Source organism: Thunnus thynnus, chromosome 14, assembly GCF_963924715.1.
Source record: "Thunnus thynnus chromosome 14, fThuThy2.1, whole genome shotgun sequence".
In the NCBI taxonomy this organism is placed as follows: Eukaryota; Metazoa; Chordata; class Actinopteri; order Scombriformes; family Scombridae; genus Thunnus; species Thunnus thynnus.
Window position 1 is genome coordinate 10,067,279 of NC_089530.1, and position 7,318 is coordinate 10,074,596.

A 7,318-nucleotide genomic window follows, 5' to 3' on the forward strand; every position below is an offset into this window, starting at 1 on the left:
GTTACTAATGTGCAAACCAGGAAAATCACATAGTGCTTCATCTAAGACATTTGGCAGCATCTAAACCCAAACACTAGTGAATACTCTCTGCTCTCTGGCATACAGCAAACCTATTCAAGGATCAACTATTTTTTAATCTCTGCTGAACTTCTTTCAAAAATTGAAGGATGTCATTATAATAACATAGTTCTCTCAGACCATGGGGCTGTGTAGTTAATTTACATAGAAAGAAAGCTGGTACATGTTCCTCCTAAATGGAGATTCCAAACTTTCTGGCTCAAGGATCCAAAGTTTGAAGAATATCTAGGCCAATAAATTGACCTATATTTTAAGATACACACCACTCAGACTTCCACATGTAACAGGTAGGAAGCATTCAAAGCATATATTAGAGGATAAATTCTCAGTTTTACAAGCAAACAGACTAAACAAGCCAAGGAAAGAATAATCTTGTTAGAGTCAAAGATTAAAACATTGCAGAGAAAAATATTCCAGCCAGGATACGACAGATGCAAATAGGGAACTGCTATCACTTTGTTCTGAGTATAACAGACTATCTGCCAATGAGGCCGTTGCCAATATGTTGAGACTCAAATATCTGTACTATGACCAAGGAGACAAACCTGGTAAACTTCTTGTTTGGTGAATTAAACAGCAAGAAGCAGAGAGAGTAATAACTTACATTGAGGATGATGAAGGAAAAAAGATAGCGGACCCAGTGGAAATTAATGGAGCATTTAGACATTATTATGAAAATCTTTACTGCTCAGAAGACACTAACAATTTAGACATACAATCAACCCTCTAAATGAAATGTTTAAAGAATCTTATGGGGTTCTTCCACCCTCAATGAGAGAGGCCTTAATAAATTCGCACCATATCAGCTTACCGAATTCTGATACAATGATCCACTGCAAAGTTATAGTGAGAAGATTGGAGGGTATACTCCCTTCTATGGTGGGGAAAGACCAGAACAGTTTTATATTTGGAACACAAGGCTCCCACAGTGTCAGAAGGGCACTAAATATATTATATAGCCAGCAAGGGGCACCAGACACAGCACTTCTTTCAATTGATGCAGAGAAGGCCTTTAATAGAGTCAAATGGCCATATCTGTTTAACATCATCACCTGTTTTGGAGAGAATTTTTGAAATTAGACAAAGGTATATTATGCACAACTGTCAGCAGAGGTGCTAACAAACAATGTGGTATCTAAGGCTTTTAAAATAAGCAGGGGTTGCCCTCAAGGCTCCCTTTATCACCACTTTTATTTATCCTGGCAATAGCAGTCAGAATGCACAAACATATTCATGGAGTTCAGATGTGAACCACAGACAACAAAATCTCACTTTTTGCAGATGATGTCATTTTGTTTTTAAAAAGATTAGATTCCTCTATCCCTTCTCTATTTTAACTCATTAGACTTTTTAGGAAGATCTCAGGTTATAAAATAAATGCTTCAAAATCTTAAATTATGATACTCAATGAGGAAGAGGAACAGAATCCAAGTGTACATGCCCTTAAATTAAATACTTTCAGAGAATTTCACTTATCTTGGCATTAACATTGCCCGATGATTAGACAAAATTGGATCCATTAATTATGTACCTGTCATGGAGTCTATATCACAGTCTATAGACTGTTGGATTCCCCTGCTGCCACCTACCTATATATTTTCAAGGATGAGAAAACTTTTCACGAAGTTCATATGGAATGCTAGGCACCCTATAATTCGTCTCTCACTTATATATCTCCCATTTGATAGAGGGGGGATTAAATGCCCAAACGTCCAATGGTATTACTGGGCAGCACATCTGAGAACAATAATGTTTTACTTTTCAACGGATTTCGCAGTTTGGATGGATATGGAATCATGTACTGTCAACATCCCTTTACATCTGTATCTACACTCAGCTGGGCTGAAATATTTAAGGAAACATACCCTTAACCCTATGTTAAACAACATGATCAAGGTGTGGTTTGATGTGAAAAAATACATGTGTATATCAGGCCCTCCATCTGGTTTCAATCAAATCTGCAGAAATGTTTCATTTGCACCAAGTAAATCTGATACAGGCTTCCAACTGTGGGCAAAAAATGGACCCGGGAAAATTCAGGATCTTTACACAGGGGACATCTTAATGACATTTGAGGAATTATCAACTAGCAGCAACACAGCATCCCAAGGAAACCCTTTTTCAAGTATTTACAACTAAGAAGTTTTATTTCCTCTAAGCAGCACTCATTGTTGAAACCAGAACTTTCACCTTTGGAGAAGTTAATGAATAGGAATTGTAATGGCAAGGGTTTCATTTCATTGATGTATAATTGGCTTGCATCAGGTTCCACAGTAACCTCAGAATCAACACTTGAGATTTGGAAGGGGGATCTAAATGTAGAAATATCAACTGTACAGAAGCCCAAGCACAATCAGCCAATACTAGCCCAAAACTTCTTCAGTACAACTGGTTGATGCGCACTTACTTGACAGCAGTCGAAATACCCAGTCAATGATAATATTCCAGACCTTTATTTGAAGTGTAACCTTCTACAAGGAACGTTTATACAGTGCATATGGGAATGCAACAAGATAAGAACTTTTTGGGGGGAGGTGATTTGTATAACTGGTAAAATTATGTCTGTAAGGGTACCCTTGGAACCTAAGGTTATTATTTTGAGGCTGTATCCTCCTTGATCTTCCTTGGAGGATGGAGGAATTCAAATTCATTAATATGTGCAATCTGCAAGCAAATCGCTTTTTGTTTTCTTCCAATAAAGTCCTAACAAGAACCTAGTATGGGGGCTTGCATAAAGAATACGATTCATTGTATGTCGATGGAACAAATTGCATATACTCAGAGGTAAACTGAATTTGTATGAATAGATTTGGGGACCTTTCATATATTTTGTGAAACATGGTGACTTGAGGAATGTACTGATACGAGGAGACCACTTGGATGATTTATGACAGATTGTGAAGTTTGTCTGAGCTTGTGAAATACCTTTGGATTTATTGCAGGCACCTTTTTTACTTTATTATATATTATTCATTGTTAAACTATATGTATATTGTATTTATAAGCATGCATATTTATTTATTTATTTTTTATATTTTTATGTTTTGCTAATGTACTTGTTACAAGCAAAGAGGTTGGGAAAACAAGAGGATTTAGAAGAATTCATGCTACTGTTGATGTTGTGCACTTCTTGTAGCATTTAATGTGAAAAGAATAAACATTCTGTTTAAAAAAAATCATGGATAGGTCTTGCTTTGAGCACAAGCATTACAGTGAGCAAATACTGCATGTCACTAAAGACATGAGCATATTTCATTATAGGGAAAACACAGGTGAAGTGTATTGAGTGGGGTTGTGTGTGTGATTGTAGGCTGGACTGCTGTCCCCTGCACTGCCACTAGGTGGAGGAACTCTCCATAGCTCATCAAAAACCTTTTAATAGTGAGAGCATACTGAACTCTAAGGAGTGTTTGATAATCACAAATAGCTTGTTTTTCATCCAAACCACAAACATCAACACAGACATAAATTCACAAAGCATATTAAAATTAAAATCCATAAGAATAATAAATAATTAGTCAAGCTGGCAACATTGTGTATATGTCTATTAAATACATGCAAGCAGGTCAAATATGGATTAGTATTCATTATGTATTTAAGGATAACCCATTTTACATGTCACTCACATGAAAGCAATGTAGAGTGAGACATCCCACTGTGCTGTGGGCAGCTCATTCCCTATATACACCATTTCACCATTCATCAGTATTCAAGGTAGGGAATCTCTTTCATGGCAGCTTCAAAATAATTTCCCCCATCACATCTTAAAAAGGAAAACTGCACCTAATAATCTAAATGTGGAGAAGAGAAGCTGAGGTTAGAAATACAAGGATCAATCCTATTAGGAAATTAAAACATCAATCAATATAAAACAGGATACATTTCATGTGAAGAAATGAAGTCCAATCTTCAGTCGCACTTAGAAACATGAAAGATGCTTGTTGAAATGTAAAATTGAGAATTTCCCTGCGGAGATGAGCCTAATTTTATGATCCTCTTTTAAGACTGACTAACTTTAGTTAAACTCACAATGACAGTGTGTTCAGCAACAAAATGAAGTATGATTAAAAGTTCAGTGCTGCAAACTTCACATTGCAAATCGCCTAAATGTGCAAACTGAGTTTAAAAAAAAAAAAAAAAAAAAGAGCGTTTGTGAAGCCAAAATGAACAGTGCTATCCAGATTGACATAGCTAATGAAGCCTGACAGATGTAGGTTACATCTGGTCCCACTGGTAGAAAGCAATCCTGTAGTGAAGGCAGGGAGGCACCAGCCGCTGTGACAGCTCCATTCAAGACTCCAAGGAGGTGAGAGCGGTGGATACCTTTAATTTACTAAGACTGTGGTCTGCTACCCTCCATTTAATCACTCTCTGTAATGGCAGAATACCAACTATATGTCCTTTTGTCTCTGTTTCACTCAAACTAATAATACCTATGATCTCCCAGTACTTTTCTGTCAGCCTTTCCAGTTTACCCTCATGCAAGTATCAGCCTGTGTCACCCCCCCCCACCCACTCTCTGACAAGGGTCTTGAGTTATGAGACAACACCAACCCTCATCTGTTAGTGTGAAGTGAAGGCAGCTCTGAAGTGATGGTGGATGACACGTGTTATCCCACAGGGCCTGAGTGCTTTCAGCCAAAACATCACACAGTGCATTCAAAGAAGGCCTGATTCTTACAGCTTTGCAATTTAAATGAAGACCCTCCCCTTCCAAGCATGTAGCGGAACTTGCAGTGGCCGCAAAACTGGCAAAAAACACTTTACTTTAGAGCCAGTGTTTGGTTTGTCTGTTCTGGGCTACTGTAGAAACATGGCGGTGCAAAATGATGGCCTCTGTGGAAGAGGAGCCACTCCTTATGTAGATATAAAGGGCTCATTCTAAGGTAATGAAAACACAGTTCTTATTTTCAGGTGATTATACACTAATTAAAACATGCATATGAATATTACATTCCATTTCTGCCAAGTCCCCCCTGCTAGATGCCACTAAATTCTACGCACTGCACCTTTAAGAACTCTAGACACATGTCAAAGAGACAGCACAATTTCCGACTGTAGTGGGTTGGGAAAGGAGGAAATGATGTCTGTCAAATGGTGAATGAAGGATAGAGTCTCGTACCTATAGTGATAAATGATGTGTGTTTAACTGACACAGAAATGGAAGATTTCAGACAGGCTGTAAAATATCCCATATTGCAGTTCTTAATCAAATGTGCACCATGTCTAAACACATAGCAATAGAATATTGCAACATAAAGTAAGAGTGTATAGCAGATACTGTCATTTAATCTCAAGGCATAATGTTCAGACATACACTTGCATTCCAAGTCTCCCTTAACATTACCAGTTGGACTGTCTGCTGCTTCTCATATTCTGCTTGTGCATATCCCCAAAGAGACAACCTCTTCAAAACAGCAACAGTTCAATGTTGTTATGTAGAAAAACTTACATTACACTTACTGTCACAACACCAAGCATGTTCTGATTTACTGTGCACCCACAAACTAAGTGCACCACCGGACCACTGAATAGGCGTTGACCTTTTACTAACAAACAATCTCTTTGTTTTTCCCCAGAAGGGAAAATCTCAACAATGCAGGCGGACACCGAATTGTCAGCAGCCTGCATACAGAAGTAAGTTTACAAGGCTTTTTTGATTTGACCTATGCCGATAACAATGTGTCTGATTTATGACACTTCAGTTAATCATCAGCTCAAAAGATGAACTGCAGTGACTGCAAATTACTGGGTTGTCTATGTGCCTGCAAAAGCAATGTCACAGTAGCTGTAGGGGATGTAATGTGTATCATTAGGCTGAGCTGGGTTGGGCTTTTCTGCTTAAAGCTATAATCCAAGACATAATCTATTTGGCCACATGTACTGAATAAAAGTTCCTTATTACTTACTGTACATTTGGGGCAGTATAGCAGAGTGAGCAGGAGTTCAAGCCCCTATGTTAGTAGCATCTGTCTTCCATTGGGGTCCCTGAGCAAGATACTGACACCCCCTCATCTCCAGATGTAGCCGAGTCTGACCTCTAACCTGTGAAAGCATGAGGACAGGTTTTGTATCAAGAATAAGACAAGTACCACATTATCATTATTAATATAAGGGCTGGGCAATATGACAATATGTAGTGTGAGACAATATAAAATTGGCAACTTTCAGAGACATAGAAACAAAGGTATCATTTCCTTTAATATCTATCTCCAGCCATTGTGGGCAATATTGCAAATCAATGACCAGGAACGCTTTATGACAATATTGGATTTTTAAATGAGTACCTATCAGGCATATAATTTGCTGCATTTGCCAACAACAGACATTCCTGTCTGGGTTTTTTTCTCAATTGAGTTTCAAGAGATTTTTCTTTATCACTATATCAATACTGAAATGTCATAAAACATATTTATACCTTGATAGGGGATCCTAGTTATTATATAGCTCAATTTTGAGTAATTATATGTCAAATTAGGTATATATACTTAAGATAATTTCTGTCTTAACCTTGTGATCTGAATGTCACTGCATAAGTTTAAACCATCTGTAATGTGACTGTAAGGATCATTAGTGCCACTCTGTAATCAGATTACTGTAGGTATCAAACCATATATGGTGCTGCTGCTTACGCACTGTAGTGTGTAGTGCTACTAATGTTTCTCCACGGGACTGACCGGTCATCTGCATTTTTTCATTTGCACTTTTTATGTTTTGACTAATTTAAACCTACATGGGAAAATTATACTGTGAACTCAAACTAATTGGAGTAAGTTTCACTGTAGCTTCCAGAAAGCTGTGGCGGTGGAGGGGTAAAAGCAGCAATACATCAGTGCAAAAATACTCCATGAGAAGTAAAAGTCCTACATTCAAAATCCCACTTAAGTAAAAGCACAGACATATTAACAAAATGCATGACATATCAATAGTAAAAGAAGCTGTTATGCAGGAAAATGACTCCTGTGAGTGCTTTATTATTATGTATTATATTATTGGATTGTTAATGTGTTAGTTTATAAGTAGCATTTTACTGTTGTAGTAGTTGAGCTCTACAAAGTAACAAGTAGTCTAAAATGTAGTGGAATAAAAAGGACAATTTCCTCTGAATTAAAGTGGAGTAAAAGTATAAAGTAGCATTTACTCAGGTAAAGTACTCAAAACTCTATTTAAGTAAAGTACTTGAGTAGGTATATTTTGTATATTCTCCACTAGTGGAAAGGTGAGAATATCATAAGACAAA

The 7,318-nt window shown here is 37.3% G+C and overlaps 1 long non-coding RNA gene across 6 annotated transcripts in view; it reads right to left on the reverse strand.

Annotated features, from left to right (window-relative positions):
* LOC137196827 (uncharacterized) overlaps positions 1 to 7,318 on the reverse strand; it is a 170,027-nt gene that overhangs the window by 161,073 nt on the left and 1,636 nt on the right. For all 6 annotated transcript variants that reach the window (XR_010931325.1, XR_010931326.1, XR_010931329.1 and 3 more), the window contains exon 2: positions 5,988 to 6,123. This is a non-coding gene — a long non-coding RNA (uncharacterized lncRNA). The remainder of the gene's footprint in view (positions 1 to 5,987; positions 6,124 to 7,318) is intronic.